Below are 14,261 nucleotides of genomic sequence, written 5' to 3'. Positions count from 1 at the left end.
GATGCGCCATTTCTGGGGTGGCTGGGAGCTGGTGTTTGTAGCGGGGGGCAATATCCATGGCCCCTTCCTGGGCTATAAATATCAGCCCACAACTGTCTACATAGCCTTTTCTGGTTAATAATTACAGGGGGACCCCCACTTCATTTTTTTGGTGTCCCCCGATTTCAATAGCCAGTAAAGGCTAAATACACAGCTGTGGGTTGATATTAATGGCATGGGAAGCTCCATAGGTATCATCCCCCTTCCCAGGCTATAAACATCGCCCCCCCAGTCACTGGCTTTCCTTGTCTATTTTGGAAAATTGCTCTGGAGCCCACACCATTTTTTTTTTATTATTTAGTAAAACAACAAACAAACACACAACGACATTACATATTACTGACCTCTCTCTGCTTTCAGGAACTTCCTGTGTGGTCAGCGTCACACTTGTATGATGCATGAAACTCGCACGAGACTCTCGCATCAACACCCAGCACTGCTGCTAGCACTCGGGACCGGGGTGCGCGGCTGCATGTATTTCTATGCAGCTGAATGCTTGGTCCGAACCGCTGGAGGCAGTGCCGGGTACTGATGCGCGTAACTGTGACCCCGGCCTTACAAGGGTAGCCCAGATGCCACAGATAGTCATTACTCATTGAGTAAAGAAAGACATGAAAATTCTGAATCTACTTCATGTAGAAAGTCCTCACGTCTCAAGACCTCTGTTGTCCAGTTACTGGTCATGTGATGGACACTTAGGTGCAGGACGGATTTACAGTAACAGGCCAGGAAGCCCAAACCAAAAGACACAACTAGAACTTTGTGACTTGACATAAGGTAGACAAGTGCCAGGATGGTCACCTCATCCCAACACCCATCTACAGTTCAGGAATAACCATGAAAACTGCAAAACATCTTTCCCTCATACTGGCAGAACAGATGACGACATAAGTAAATACAAAACAAATAGGATAAACTTTGCGAATTTAGAAATCTTGCCTCACATTTCTCTACTTGCATGCGGCACACCGAGGGTCCACAAGACGCCCGCCCAGCGGCACACCGAGGGTCCACAAGACGCCCGCCCAGCGGCACACCGAGGGTCCACAAGACGCCCGCCCAGCGGCACACCGAGGGTCCACAAGACGCCCGCCCAGCGGCACACCGAGGGTCCACAAGACGCCCGCCCAGCGGCACACCGAGGGTCCACAAGACGCCCGCCCAGCGGCACACCGAGGGTCCACAAGACGCCCGCCCAGCGGCACACCGAGGGTCCACAAGACGCCCGCCCAGCGGCACACCGAGGGTCCACAAGACGCCCGCCCAGCGGCACACCGAGGGTCCACAAGACGCCTGCACGCCTGTGTCAGCGCTGACTCCTTATCCCCTACTTTGACAGACCATAACTCACCAAGTGCGGCTTCCCATAAGAAACCTGTCAGCGCAAACCACGCCCCTCGCACGGCTCTCTAAGCCACACCTCCACGTCATCACGTAGGACCGTATCATTTGTAAACATATATAAGGGGACAAAAGTCACACTCAAATCCGTAAATAACTAATAAAACGAGAAGCGCATTGGTTTCTGCTTATTCTGTAACCGTAAACTGCCCTATAATGTCGGCAATCCTCACTTGAAGTCACTGTAATACCTGAACTCTACTCTATTACCGGTCTTTGTATACTATGCTGCTTTAATAAAGTTAATTTAAAAAAGTGGACTGGACTGTGACGTAAACGCTGCACGTGATGTTTATCAATCATTGCGGACAGCTGCTCTGCTCTCTAGTACTTTAGTAATTCGTTGGCAACTGAGGTTGTGTAGTTGAGAAGCAACACGGGGCTGTAGCATTAGTGGGGGGCTCTGAGAGGGGGCAGCAGCATTAGTGGGGCGGCTCTGAGAGGGGGCAGCAGCATTAGTGGGGCGGCTCTGAGAGGGGGCAGCAGCATTAGTGGGGGGCTCTGAGAGGGGGCAGCAGCATTAGTGGGGGGCTCTGAGAGGGGGCAGCAGCATTAGTGGGGGGCTCTGAGAGGGGGCTGCAGCATTAGTGGGGGGCTCTGAGAGGGGGCAGCAGCATTAGTGGGGGGCTCTGAGAGGGGGCAGCAGCATTAGTGGGGCGGCTCTGAGAGGGGGCAGCAGCATTAGTGGGGGGCTCTGAGAGGGGGCAGCAGCATTAGTGGGGGGCTCTGAGAGGGGGCAGCAGCATTAGTGGGGGGCTCTGAGAGGGGGCTGCAGCATTAGTGGGGGGCTCTGAGAGGGGGCAGCAGCATTAGTGGGGGGCTCTGAGAGGGGGCAGCAGCATTAGTGGGGCGGCTCTGAGAGGGGGCAGCAGCATTAGTGGGGCGGCTCTGAGAGGGGGCAGCAGCATTAGTGGGGCGGCTCCGAGAGGGGGCAGCAGCATTAGTGGGGCGGCTCCGAGAGGGGGCAGCAGCATTAGTGGGGGGCTCCGAGAGGGGGCAGCAGCATTAGTGGGGGGCTCTGAGAGGGGGCAGCAGCATTAGTGGGGCGGCTCTGAGAGGGGGCAGCAGCATTAGTGGGGGGCTCTGAGAGGGGGCAGCAGCATTAGTGGGGCGGCTCTGAGAGGGGGCAGCAGCATTAGTGGGGCGGCTCTGAGAGGGGGCAGCAGCATTAGTGGGGCGGCTCCGAGAGGGGGCAGCAGCATTAGTGGGGCGGCTCCGAGAGGGGGCAGCAGCATTAGTGGGGCGGCTCTGAGAGGGGGCAGCAGCATTGGGGCGGCTATGAGAGCGTGCAGCAGCATTAGTGGGGGGCTCTGAGATGGGGCAGCAGCATTAGTGGGGCGGCTCTGAGAGGGGGCAGCAGCATTAGTGGGGCGGCTCTGAGAGGGCAGCAGCATTAGTGGGGTGGCTCTGAGATGGGGCAGCAGCATTAGTGGGGCGGCTCTGAGATGGGGCAGCAGCATTAGTGGGGCGGCTCTGAGAGGGGGCAGCAGCATTAGTGGGGCGGCTCTGAGAGGGGGCAGCAGCATTAGTGGGGCAGCTCTGAGATGGGGCAGCAGCATTAGTGGGGCGGCTCTGAGAGGGGGCAGCAGCATTAGTGGGGCGGCTCTGAGAGGGGGCAGCAGCATTAGTGGAGCGGCTCTGAGATGGGGCAGCAGCATTAGTGGGGCGGCTCTGAGAGGGGGCAGCAGCATTAGTGGGGCGGCTCTGAGAGGGGGCAGCAGCATTAGTGGGGCGGCTCTGAGAGGGGGCAGCAGCATTAGTGGGGCGGCTCTGAGAGGGGGCAGCAGCATTAGTGGGGCGGCTCTGAGAGGGGGCAGCAGCATTAGTGTGGCGGCTCTGAGGGGGCAGCAGCATTGGGGCGGCTCTGAGAGGGGGCAGCATCATTAGTGGGGCGGCTCTGAGAGTGCAGCAGCATTAGTGGGGGGCTCTGAGTTGGGGCAGCAGCATTAGTGGGGCGGCTCTGAGAGGGGGCAGCAGCATTAGTGGGGCGGCTCTGAGAAGGGGCAGCAGCATTAGTGGGGCGGCTCTGAGAGGGGACAGCAGCATTAGTGGGGGGCTCTGAGATGGGGCAGCAGCATTAGTGGGGCGGCTCTGAGAGGGGGCAGCAGCATTAGTGGGGTGGCTCTGAGAGGGGGCAGCAGCATTAGTGGGGCGGCTCTGAGGGGGCAGCAGCATTAGTGGGGCGGCTCTGAGAGGGGGCAGCAGCATTAGTGGGGCGGCTCTGAGATGGGGCAGCAGCATTAGTGGGGCGGCTCTGAGAGGGGGCAGCAGCATTGGGGCGGCTCTGAGAGGGGGCAGCAGCATTAGTGGGGCGGCTCTGAGAGCGTGCAGCAGCATTAGTGGGGGGCTCTGAGATGGAGCAGCAGCATTAGTGGGGCGGCTCTGAGAGGGGGGAGCAGCATTAGTGGGGCGGCTCTGAGGGGGCAGCAGCATTAGTGGGGCGGCTCTGAGAGGGGGCAGCAGCATTAGTGGGGGACTCTGAGATGGGGCAGCAGCATTAGTGGGGCAGCTCTGAGACGGGGCAGCAGCATTAGTGGGGCGGCTCTGAGGGGCCAGCAGCATTAGTGGGGCGGCTCTGAGAGGGGGCAGCAGCATTAGTGGGGCGGCTCTGAGAGGGGGCAGCAGCATTAGTGGGGCGGCTCTGAGAGGGCAGCAGCATTAGTGGGGCGGCTCTGAGATGGGGCAGCAGCATTAGTGGGGCGGCTCTGAGATGGGGCAGCAGCATTAGTGGGGCGGCTCTGAGAGGGGGCAGCAGCATTAGTGGGGCGGCTCTGAGAGGGGGCAGCAGCATTAGTGGGGCGGCTCTGAGATGGGGCAGCAGCATTAGTGGGGCGGCTCTGAGAGGGGGCAGCAGCATTAGTGGGGCGGCTCTGAGAGGGGGCAGCAGCATTAGTGGGGCGGCTCTGAGATGGGGCAGCAGCATTAGTGGGGCGGCTCTGAGGGGGCAGCAGCATTAGTGGGGCGGCTCTGAGAGGGGGCAGCAGCATTAGTGGGGCGGCTCTGAGAGGGGGCAGCAGCATTAGTGGGGCGGCTCTGAGAGGGGGCAGCAGCATTAGTGGGGCGGCTCTGAGAGGGGGCAGCAGCATTAGTGTGGCGGCTCTGAGGGGGCAGCAGCATTGGGGCGGCTCTGAGAGGGGGCAGCATCATTAGTGGGGCGGCTCTGAGAGTGCAGCAGCATTAGTGGGGGGCTCTGAGATGGGGCAGCAGCATTAGTGGGGCGGCTCTGAGAGGGGGCAGCAGCATTAGTGGGGCGGCTCTGAGAAGGGGCAGCAGCATTAGTGGGGCGGCTCTGAGAGGGGACAGCAGCATTAGTGGGGGGCTCTGAGATGGGGCAGCAGCATTAGTGGGGCGGCTCTGAGAGGGGGCAGCAGCATTAGTGGGGTGGCTCTGAGAGGGGGCAGCAGCATTAGTGGGGCGGCTCTGAGAGGGGGCAGCAGCATTAGTGGGGCGGCTCTGAGAGGGGGCAGCAGCATTAGTGGGGCGGCTCTGAGATGGGGCAGCAGCATTAGTGGGGCGGCTCTGAGAGGGGGCAGCAGCATTGGGGCGGCTCTGAGAGGGGGCAGCAGCATTAGTGGGGCGGCTCTGAGAGCGTGCAGCAGCATTAGTGGGGGGCTCTGAGATGGAGCAGCAGCATTAGTGGGGCGGCTCTGAGAGGGGACAGCAGCATTAGTGGGGCGGCTCTGAGAGGGGGCAGCAGCATTACTGGGGCGGCTCTGAGAGGGGGCAGCAGCATTAGTGGGGCGGCTCTGAGAGGGGGCAGCAGCATTAGTGGGGCGGCTCTGAGAGGGGGCAGCAGCATTAGTGGGGCGGCTCTGAGGGGGCAGCAGCATTAGTGGGGCGGCTCTGAGAGGGAGCAGCAGCATTAGTGGGGCGGCTCTGAGAGGGGGCAGCAGCATTAGTGGGGTGGCTCTGAGGGGGCAGCAGCATTAGTGGGGCGGCTCTGAGAGGGGGCAGCAGCATTGGGGCGGCTCTGAGAGCGTGCAGCAGCATTAGTGGGGGGCTCTGAGATGGAGCAGCAGCATTAGTGGGGCGGCTCTGAGAGGGGGCAGCAGCATTAGTGGGGCGGCTCTGAGGGGGCAGCAGCATTAGTGGGGCGGCTCTGAGAGGGGGCAGCAGCATTAGTGGGGCGGCTCTGAGAGGGGGCAGCAGCATTAGTGGGGTGGCTCTGAGGGGGCAGCAGCATTAGTGGGGCGGCTCTGAGATGGGGCAGCAGCATTAGTGGGGCGGCTCTGAGAGGGGACAGCAGCATTAGTGGGGCGGCTCTGAGAGGGGGCAGCAGCATTAGTGGGGCGGCTCTGAGAGGGGGCAGCAGCATTAGTGGGGCGGCTCTGAGAGGGGGCAGCAGCATTAGTGGGGCGGCTCTGAGAGGGGGCAGCAGCATTAGTGGGGTGGCTCTGAGGGGGCAGCAGCATTAGTGGGGCGGCTCTGAGATGGGGCAGCAGCATTAGTGGGGCGGCTCTAAGAGGGGACAGCAGCATTAGTGGGGCGGCTCTGAGATGGGGCAGCAGCATTAGTGGGGCGGCTCTGAGAGGGGGCAGCAGCATTAGTGGGGCGGCTCTGAGAGGGGGCAGCAGCATTAGTGTGGCGGCTCTGAGAGGGGGCAGCAGCATTAGTGGGGCGGCTCTGAGAGGGGGCAGCAGCATTAGTGGGGCGGCTCTGAGAGCGTGCAGCAGCATTAGTGGGGGGCTCTGAGATGTGGCAGCAGCATTAGTGGGGGGCTCTGAGAGGGGGCAGCAGCATTAGTGAGGCGGCTCTGAGAGGGGGCAGCAGCATTGGTGGGGGGCTCTGAGATGGGGCAGCAGCATTAGTGGGGCGGCTCTGAGGGGGCAGCAGCATTAGTGGGGCGGCTCTGAGAGGGGGCAGCAGCATTAGTGGGGCGGCTCTGAGAGGGGGCAGCAGCATTAGTGGGGCGGCTCTGAGAGGGGGCAGCAGCATTAGTGGGGCGGCTCTGAGAGGGGGCAGCAGCATTAGTGGGGCGGCTCTGAGAGGGGGCAGCAGCATTAGTGGGGGGCTCTGAGATGGGGCAGCAGCATTAGTGGGGCGGCTCTGAGAGGGGGCAGCAGCATTAGTGGGGCGGCTCTGAGAAGGGGCAGCAGAATTAGTGGGGCGGCTCTGAGAAGGGGCAGCAGCATTAGTGAGGCGGCTCTGGGAGGGGGCAGCAGCATTAGTGGGGGGCTCTGAGATGGGGCAGCAGCATTAGTGGGGCGGCTCTGAGAGGGGGCAGCAGCATTAGTGGGGCGGCTCTGAGAAGGGGCAGCAGAATTAGTGGGGCGGCTCTGAGAAGGGGCAGCAGCATTAGTGAGGCGGCTCTGGGAGGGGGCAGCAGCATTAGTGGGGGGCTCTGAGATGGGGCAGCAGCATTAGTGGGGCGGCTCTGAGGGGGCAGCAGCATTAGTGGGGCGGCTCAGAGAGGGGGCAGCAGCATTAGTGGGGCGGCTCTGAGAGGGGGCAGCAGCATTAGTGGGGCGGCTCTGAGAGGGGGCAGCAGCATTAGTGGGGCGGCTCTGAGAGGGGGCAGCAGCATTAGTGGGGCGGCTCTGAGAGGGGGCAGCAGCATTAGTGGGGGGCTCTGAGATGGGGCAGCAGCATTAGTGGGGCGGCTCTGAGAGGGGGCAGCAGCATTAGTGGGGCGGCTCTGAGAAGGGGCAGCAGCATTAGTGGGGCGGCTCTGAGAAGGGGCAGCAGCATTAGTGGGGCGGCTCTGAGAAGGGGCAGCAGCATTAGTGAGGCGGCTCTGAGAGGGGGCAGCAGCATTAGTGGGGGACTCTGAGATGGGGCAGCAGCATTAGTGGGGCAGCTCTGAGACGGGGCTGCAGCATTAGTGGGGCGGCTCTGAGGGGGGGCAGCAGCATTAGTGGGGCGGCTTTGAGAGGGGGCAGCAGCATTAGTGGGGCGGCTCTGAGAGGGGGCAGCAGCATTAGTGAGGGGGCAGCAGCATTAGTGGGGCGGCTCTGAGGGGGCAGCAGCATTAGTGGGGCAGCTCTGAGAGGGGGCAGCAGCATTAGTGGGGCGGCTCTGAGAGGGGGCAGCAGCATTAGTGAGGGGGCAGCAGCATTAGTGGGGCGGCTCTGAGGGGGCAGCAGCATTAGTGGGGCGGCTCTGAGAGGGGGCAGCAGCATTAGTGGGGCGGCTCTGAGAGGGGGCAGCAGCATTAGTGGGGCGGCTCTGAGCGTGCAGCAGCATTAGTGTGGCGGCTCTGAGAGGGGGCAGCAGCATTGGGGCGGCTCTGAGGGGGCAGCAGCATTAGTGGGGCGGCTCTGAGAGCGTGCAGCAGCATTAGTGGGGGGCTCTGAGATGTGGCAGCAGCATTAGTGGGGCGGCTCTGAGATGGGGCAGCAGCATTAGTGGGGCGGCTCTGAGAAGGGGCAGCAGCATTAGTGGGGCGGCTCTGAGAGGGGGCAGCAGCATTAGTGGGGCGGCTCTGAGAGCGTGCAGCAGCATTAGTGGGGGGCTCTGAGATGGGGCAGCAGCATTAGTGGGGCGGCTCTGAGATGGGGCAGCAGCATTAGTGGGGCGGTTCTGAGAGGGGGCAGCAGCATTAGTGGGGCGGCTCTGAGAGGGGGCAGCAGCATTAGTGGGGGACTCTGAGATGGGGCAGCAGCATTAGTGGGGCAGCTCTGAGACGGGGCAGCAGCATTAGTGGGGCGGCTCTGAGGGGCCAGCAGCATTAGTGGGGCGGCTCTAAGAGGGGGCAGCAGCATTAGTGGGGCGGCTCTGAGAGGGGGCAGCAGCATTAGTGGGGCGGCTCTGAGAGGGGGCAGCAGCATTAGTGGGGCGGCTCTGAGAGGGGGCAGCAGCATTAGTGGGGCGGCTCTGAGGGGGCAGCAGCATTAGTGGGGCGGCTCTGAGAGGGGGCAGCAGCATTAGTGGGGCGGCTCTGAGAGGGGGCAGCAGCATTAGTGGGGCGGCTCTGAGAGGGGGCAGCAGCATTAGTGGGGCGGCTCAGAGGGCAGCAGCATTAGTGGGGCGGCTCAGAGGGCAGCAGCATTAGTGGGGCGGCTCTGAGAGGGGGCAGCAGCATTAGTGGGGCGGCTCTGAGAGGGGGCAGCAGCATTAGTGGGGCGGCTCTGAGAGGGGGCAGCAGCATTAGTGGGGCGGCTCTGAGAGGGGGCAGCAGCATTAGTGGGGCGGCTCTGAGAGCGTGCAGCAGCATTAGTGTGGCGGCTCTGAGAGGGGGCAGCAGCATTGGGGCGGCTCTGAGAGGGGGCAGCAGCATTAGTGGGGCGGCTCTGAGAGCGTGCAGCAGCATTAGTGGGGGGCTCTGAGATGTGGCAGCAGCATTAGTGGGGCGGCTCTGAGATGGGGCAGCAGCATTAGTGGGGCGGCTCTGAGAAGGGGCAGCAGCATTAGTGGGGCGGCTCTGAGAGGGGGCAGCAGCATTAGTGGGGCGGCTCTGAGAGCGTGCAGCAGCATTAGTGGGGGGCTCTGAGATGGGGCAGCAGCATTAGTGGGGCGGCTCTGAGATGGGGCAGCAGCATTAGTGGGGCGGTTCTGAGAGGGGGCAGCAGCATTAGTGGGGCGGCTCTGAGAGGGGGCAGCAGCATTAGTGGGGGACTCTGAGATGGGGCAGCAGCATTAGTGGGGCAGCTCTGAGACGGGGCAGCAGCATTAGTGGGGCGGCTCTGAGGGGCCAGCAGCATTAGTGGGGCGGCTCTGAGAGGGGGCAGCAGCATTAGTGGGGCGGCTCTGAGAGGGGGCAGCAGCATTAGTGGGGCGGCTCTGAGAGGGGGCAGCAGCATTAGTGGGGCGGCTCTGAGAGGGGGCAGCAGCATTAGTGGGGCGGCTCTGAGGGGGCAGCAGCATTACTGGGGCGGCTCTGAGAGGGGGCAGCAGCATTAGTGGGGCGGCTCTGAGAGGGGGCAGCAGCATTAGTGGGGCGGCTCTGAGAGGGGGCAGCAGCATTAGTGGGGCGGCTCTGAGAGGGGGCAGCAGCATTAGCGGGGCGGCTCTGAGAGGGGGCAGCAGCATTAGCGGGGCGGCTCTGAGGGGGCAGCAGCATTAGCGGGGCGGCTCTGAGAGGGGGCAGCAGCATTAGTGGGGCGGCTCTGAGAGCGTGCAACAGCATTAGTGGGGGGCTCTGAGAGGGGGCAGCAGCATTAGTGGGGCGGCTCTGAGGGGGCAGCAGCATTAGTGGGGCGGCTCTGAGAAGGGGCAGCAGCATTAGTGAGGCGGCTCTGAGACGGGGCAGTAGCATTAGTGGGGGGCTCTGAGATGGGGCAGCAGCATTAGTGGGGCGGCTCTGAGAGGGGGCAGCAGCATTAGTGGGGCGGCTCTGAGAGGGGGCAGCAGCATTAGTGGGGCGGCTCTGAGAGGGGGCAGCAGCATTAGTGGGGCGGCTCTGAGAGGGGGCAGCAGCGTTAGTGGGGCGGCTCTGAGAAGGGGCAGCAGCATTAGTGAAGCGGCTCTGAGAGGGGGCAGCAGCATTAGTGGGGCGGCTCTGAGAGCGTGCAGCAGCATTAGTGGGGGGCTCTGAGATGGGGCAGCCGCATTAGTGGGGCAGCTCTGAGACGGGGCAGCAGCATTAGTGGGGCGGCTCTGAGGGGGCAGCAGCATTAGTGGGGCGGCTCTGAGAGGGGGCAGCAGCATTAGTAGGGCGGCTCTGAGAGGGGGCAGCAGCATTAGTGGGGCGGCTCTGAGGGGGCAGCAGCATTAGTGGGGCGGCTCTGAGAGGGGGCAGCAGCATTAGTAGGGCGGCTCTGAGAGGGGGTAGCAGCATTAGTGGGAGCTCTGAGAAGGGGCAGCAGCCTTAGTGGGGCGGCTCTGAGAAGGGGCAGCAGCATTGGTGCAGCGGCTCTGAGGGGGCAGCAGCATTAGTGGAGCGGCTCTGAGGGGGCAGCAGCATTAGTGGGGCGGCTCTGAGAGGGGGCAGCAGCATTAGTGGGGCGGCTCTGAGAGGGGGCAGCAGCATTAGTGGGGCGGCTCTGAGGGGGCAGCAGCATTAGTGGGGCGGCTCTGAGAGGGGGCAGCAGCATTAGTGGGGCGGCTCTGAGAGGGGGCAGCAGCATTAGTGGGGCGGCTCTGAGGGGGCAGCAGCATTAGTGGGGCGGCTCTGAGAGGGGGCAGCAGCATTAGTGGGGTGGCTCTGAGAGGGGGCAGCAGCATTAGTGGGGCGGCTCTGAGGGGGGGCAGCAGCATTAGTGGGGTGGCTCTGAGAGGGGGCAGCAGCATTAGTGGGGCGGCTCTGAGAGGGGGCAGCGCCATTATTGGGGTGGCTCTGTGAGCGTGCAGCAGCATCAGTAAGGTGGCTCTGAGAGAGCGCAGCAGCATTAGTGGGGTGGCTCTGAGAGGGGGTAGCAGCATTATTGGGAGCTCTGAGAAGGGGCAGCAGCATTAGTGGGGTGGCTCTGAGAAGGGGGCAGCAACATTAGTAGGGCGTCTCTGAGGGGGTAGCAGCATTAGTGGGTGCTCTGAGAAGGGGCAGCAGCATTAGTGGGGCGGCTCTGAGAGGGGGCAGCAACATTAGTGCCGCAACTCTGAGAAGGGGCAGCAGCATTAGTAGGGCGGCTCTGAGAGGGGGTAGCAGCATTAGTGGGAGCTCTGAGAAGGGGCAGCAGCATTAGTGGGGCGGCTCTGAGAGGGGGTAGCAGCATTAGTGGGGTGGCTCTGAGAAGGGGCAGCAGCATTAGTGGGGCGGCTCTGAGAAGTGGGCAGCAACATTAGTGCGGCAACTCTGAGAAGGGGCAGCAGCATTAGTAGGGCGGCTCAGAGGGGGGTAGCAGCATTAGTGGGAGCTCTGAGAAGGGGCAGCAGCATTAGTGGGGCGGCTCTGAGAAGGGGCAGCAACATTAGTGGGGCAACTCTGAGAAGGGGCAGCAGCATTAGTAGGGCGGCTCTGAGAGGGGGTAGCAGCATTAGTGGGGCGACTCTGAGAAGGGGCAGCCACATTAGTGGGGCGGTTCTTAGAAGGGGGCAGCAGCATTAGTACGGCGGCTCTGAGAAAGTGCAGCAGCATTAGTGGGGCGGCTCTGAGAGTGGGCATCAGCATTAGTGGGGTGGCTCTGAGAGGGGGCAGCAGCATTAGTGAGGCGGCTCTGATCAGGGGCAGCAACATTAGTGGGGCGGCTCTGAGAGCGTGCAGCAGCATTAGTGGGGGGCTCTGAGATGGGGCAGCAGCATTAGTAGGGCGGCCCTGAGAGGGGGCAGCAGCATTAGTGGGGCAGCTCTGAGAGGGGGCAGCGCCATTAGTGGGGTGGCTCTGAGCGTGCAGCAGCATCAGTAAGGTGGCTCTGAGAGAGTGCAGCAGCATTAGTGGGGTGACTCTGGGAGGGGGAAGCAGCATTAGTGGGGCCGCTCTGAGAGGGGGCAGCAGCATTAGTGGGGCCGCTCTGAGAGGGGGCAGCAGCATTAGTGGGGCCGCTCTGAGAGCGTGCAGCAGCATTAGTGGGGCGGCTCTGAGAGGGGGCAGCAGCATTAGTGGGGCGGCTCTGTGAGCGTGCAGCAGCATCAGTAAGGTGGCTCTGAGAGAGTGCAGCAGCATTAGTGGGGCGGCTCTGAGAGGGGGCAGCAGCATTAGTGGGGCGGCTCTGAGAGGGGGCAGCAGCATTAGTGGGGCCGCTCTGAGAGCGTGCAGCAGCATTAGTGGGGCGGCTCTGAGAGGGGGCAGCAGCATTAGTGGGGCCGCTCTGAGAGGGGGCAGCAGCATTAGTGTGGCCGCTCTGAGAGCATGCAGCAGCATTAGTGGGGGGCTCTGAGATGGGGCAGCAGCATTAGTGGGGCGGCTCTGAGAGGGGGCAGCAGCATTAGTGGGGCGGCTCTGAGAAGGGGCAGCAGAATTAGTGGGGCGGCTCTGAGAAGGGGCAGCAGCATTAGTGAAGCGGCTGTGAGAGGGGGCAGCAGCATTAGTGGGGGGCTCTGAGATGGGGCAGCAGCATTAGTGGGGCGGCTCTGAGGGGGCAGCAGCATTAGTGGGGCGGCTCTGAGAGGGGGCAGCAGCATTAGTGGGGCGGCTCTGAGAGGGGGCAGCAGCATTAGTGGGGCGGCTCTGAGAGGGGGCAGCAGCATTAGTGGGGCGGCTCTGAGAGGGGGCAGCAGCATTAGTGGGGCGGCTCTGAGAGGGGGCAGCAGCATTAGTGGGGGGCTCTGAGAAGGGGCAGCAGCATTAGTGGGGCGGCTCTGAGAAGGGGCAGCAGCATTAGTGAGGCGGCTCTGAGAGGGGGCAGCAGCATTAGTGGGGCGGCTCTGAGAGGGGGCAGCAGCATTAGTGGGGCGGCTCTGAGAAGGGGCAGCAGCATTAGTGGGGCGGCTCTGAGAGGGGGCAGCAGCATTAGTGGGGCGGCTCTGAGAGGGGGCAGCAGCATTAGTGGGGCGGCTCTGAGAGGGGGCAGCAGCATTAGTGGGGCGGCTCTGAGAGGGGGCAGCAGCATTAGTGGGGCGGCTCTGAGAGGGGGCAGCAGCATTAGTGGGGCGGCTCTGAGAGGGGGCAGCAGCATTAGTGGGGCGGCTCTGAGAAGGGGCAGCAGCATTAGTGAGGCGGCTCTGAGAGGGGGCAGCAGCATTAGTGGGGCGGCTCTGAGAGGGGGCAGCAGCATTAGTGGGGCGGCTCTGAGAGGGGGCAGCAGCATTAGTGGGGCGGCTCTGAGAAGGGGCAGCAGCATTAGTGGGGCGGCTCTGAGAAGGGGCAGCAGCATTAGTGAGGCGGCTCTGAGAGGGGGCAGCAGCATTAGTGGGGGACTCTGAGATGGGGCAGCAGCATTAGTGGGGCGGCTCTGAGGGGCCAGCAGCATTAGTGGGGCGGCTCTGAGAGGGGGCAGCAGCATTAGTGGGGCGGCTCTGAGAGGGGGCAGCAGCATTAGTGGGGCGGCTCTGAGAGGGGGCAGCAGCATTAGTGGGGCGGCTCTGAGAGGGGGCAGCAGCATTAGTGGGGCGGCTCTGAGGGGGCAGCAGCATTAGTGGGGCGGCTCTGAGAGGGGGCAGCAGCATTAGTGGGGCGGCTCTGAGAGGGGGCAGCAGCATTAGTGGGGCGGCTCTGAGAGGGGGCAGCAGCATTAGCGGGGCGGCTCTGAGAGGGGGCAGCAGCATTAGCGGGGCGGCTCTGAGAGGGGGCAGCAGCATTAGCGGGGCGGCTCTGAGAGGGGGCAGCAGCATTAGTGGGGCGGCTCTGAGAGCGTGCAACAGCATTAGTGGGAGGCTCTGAGAGGGGGCAGCAGCATTAGTGGGGCGGCTCTGAGAGGGGGCAGCAGCATTAGTGGGGCGGCTCTGAGAAGGGGCAGCAGCATTAGTGAGGCGGCTCTGAGATGGGGCAGCAGCATTAGTGGGGGGCTCTGAGATGGGGCAGCAGCATTAGTGGGGCGGCTCTGAGAGGGGGCAGCAGCATTAGTGGGGCGGCTCTGAGAGGGGGCAGCAGCATTAGTGGGCGGCTCTGAGAGGGGGCAGCAGCATTAGTGGGGCGGCTCTGAGAAGGGGCAGCAGCATTAGTGAGGCGGCTCTGAGAGGGGGCAGCAGCATTAGTGGGGGGGCTCTGAGATGGGGCAGCCGCATTAGTGGGGCAGCTCTGAGATGGGGCAGCAGCATTTGTGGGGCGGCTCTGAGGGGGCAGCAGCATTAGTGGGGCGGCTCTGAGAAGGGGCAGCAGCATTAGTGGGGCGGCTCTGAGAAGGGGCAGCAGCATTAGTGAGTTGGCTCTGAGAGGGGGCAGCAGCATTAGTGGAGCGGCTCTGAGAGCGTGCAGCAGCATTACTGGGGGGCTCTGAGATGGGGCAGCAGCATTAGTGGGGCAGCTCTGAGACGGGCAGCAGCATTAGTGGGGCGGCTCTGAGGGGGCAGCAGCATTAGTGTGGCGGCTCTGAGAGGGGGCAGCAGCATTAGTGGAGCGGCTCTGAGAA

The 14,261-nt window shown here is 62.9% G+C and overlaps 1 protein-coding gene across 6 annotated transcripts in view; it reads right to left on the bottom strand.

Moving 5' to 3' along the window:
- Positions 1–1,653, bottom strand: part of CCDC127 (coiled-coil domain containing 127) — a 95,012-nt gene extending 93,359 nt beyond the window's left edge. Inside the window, exon 1 of one of the 6 annotated variants that reach the window (XM_077269532.1) lies at positions 1,391–1,653. The gene's annotated coding sequence lies outside the window, so the exon portion shown is untranslated. The other 5 variants (XM_077269533.1, XM_077269534.1, XM_077269537.1 and 2 more) reach the window with 5 other exon arrangements.
- Between the last annotated feature and the right edge of the window lie 12,608 nt (positions 1,654–14,261).

The sequence above is a fragment of the Ranitomeya variabilis genome, chromosome 6 (genome assembly GCF_051348905.1).
Source record: "Ranitomeya variabilis isolate aRanVar5 chromosome 6, aRanVar5.hap1, whole genome shotgun sequence".
NCBI classification, from domain to species: domain Eukaryota; kingdom Metazoa; phylum Chordata; class Amphibia; order Anura; family Dendrobatidae; genus Ranitomeya; species Ranitomeya variabilis.
Note: the sequence above shows the minus strand (reverse complement) of the source record. Positions and strands in the feature narration are given on the sequence as shown.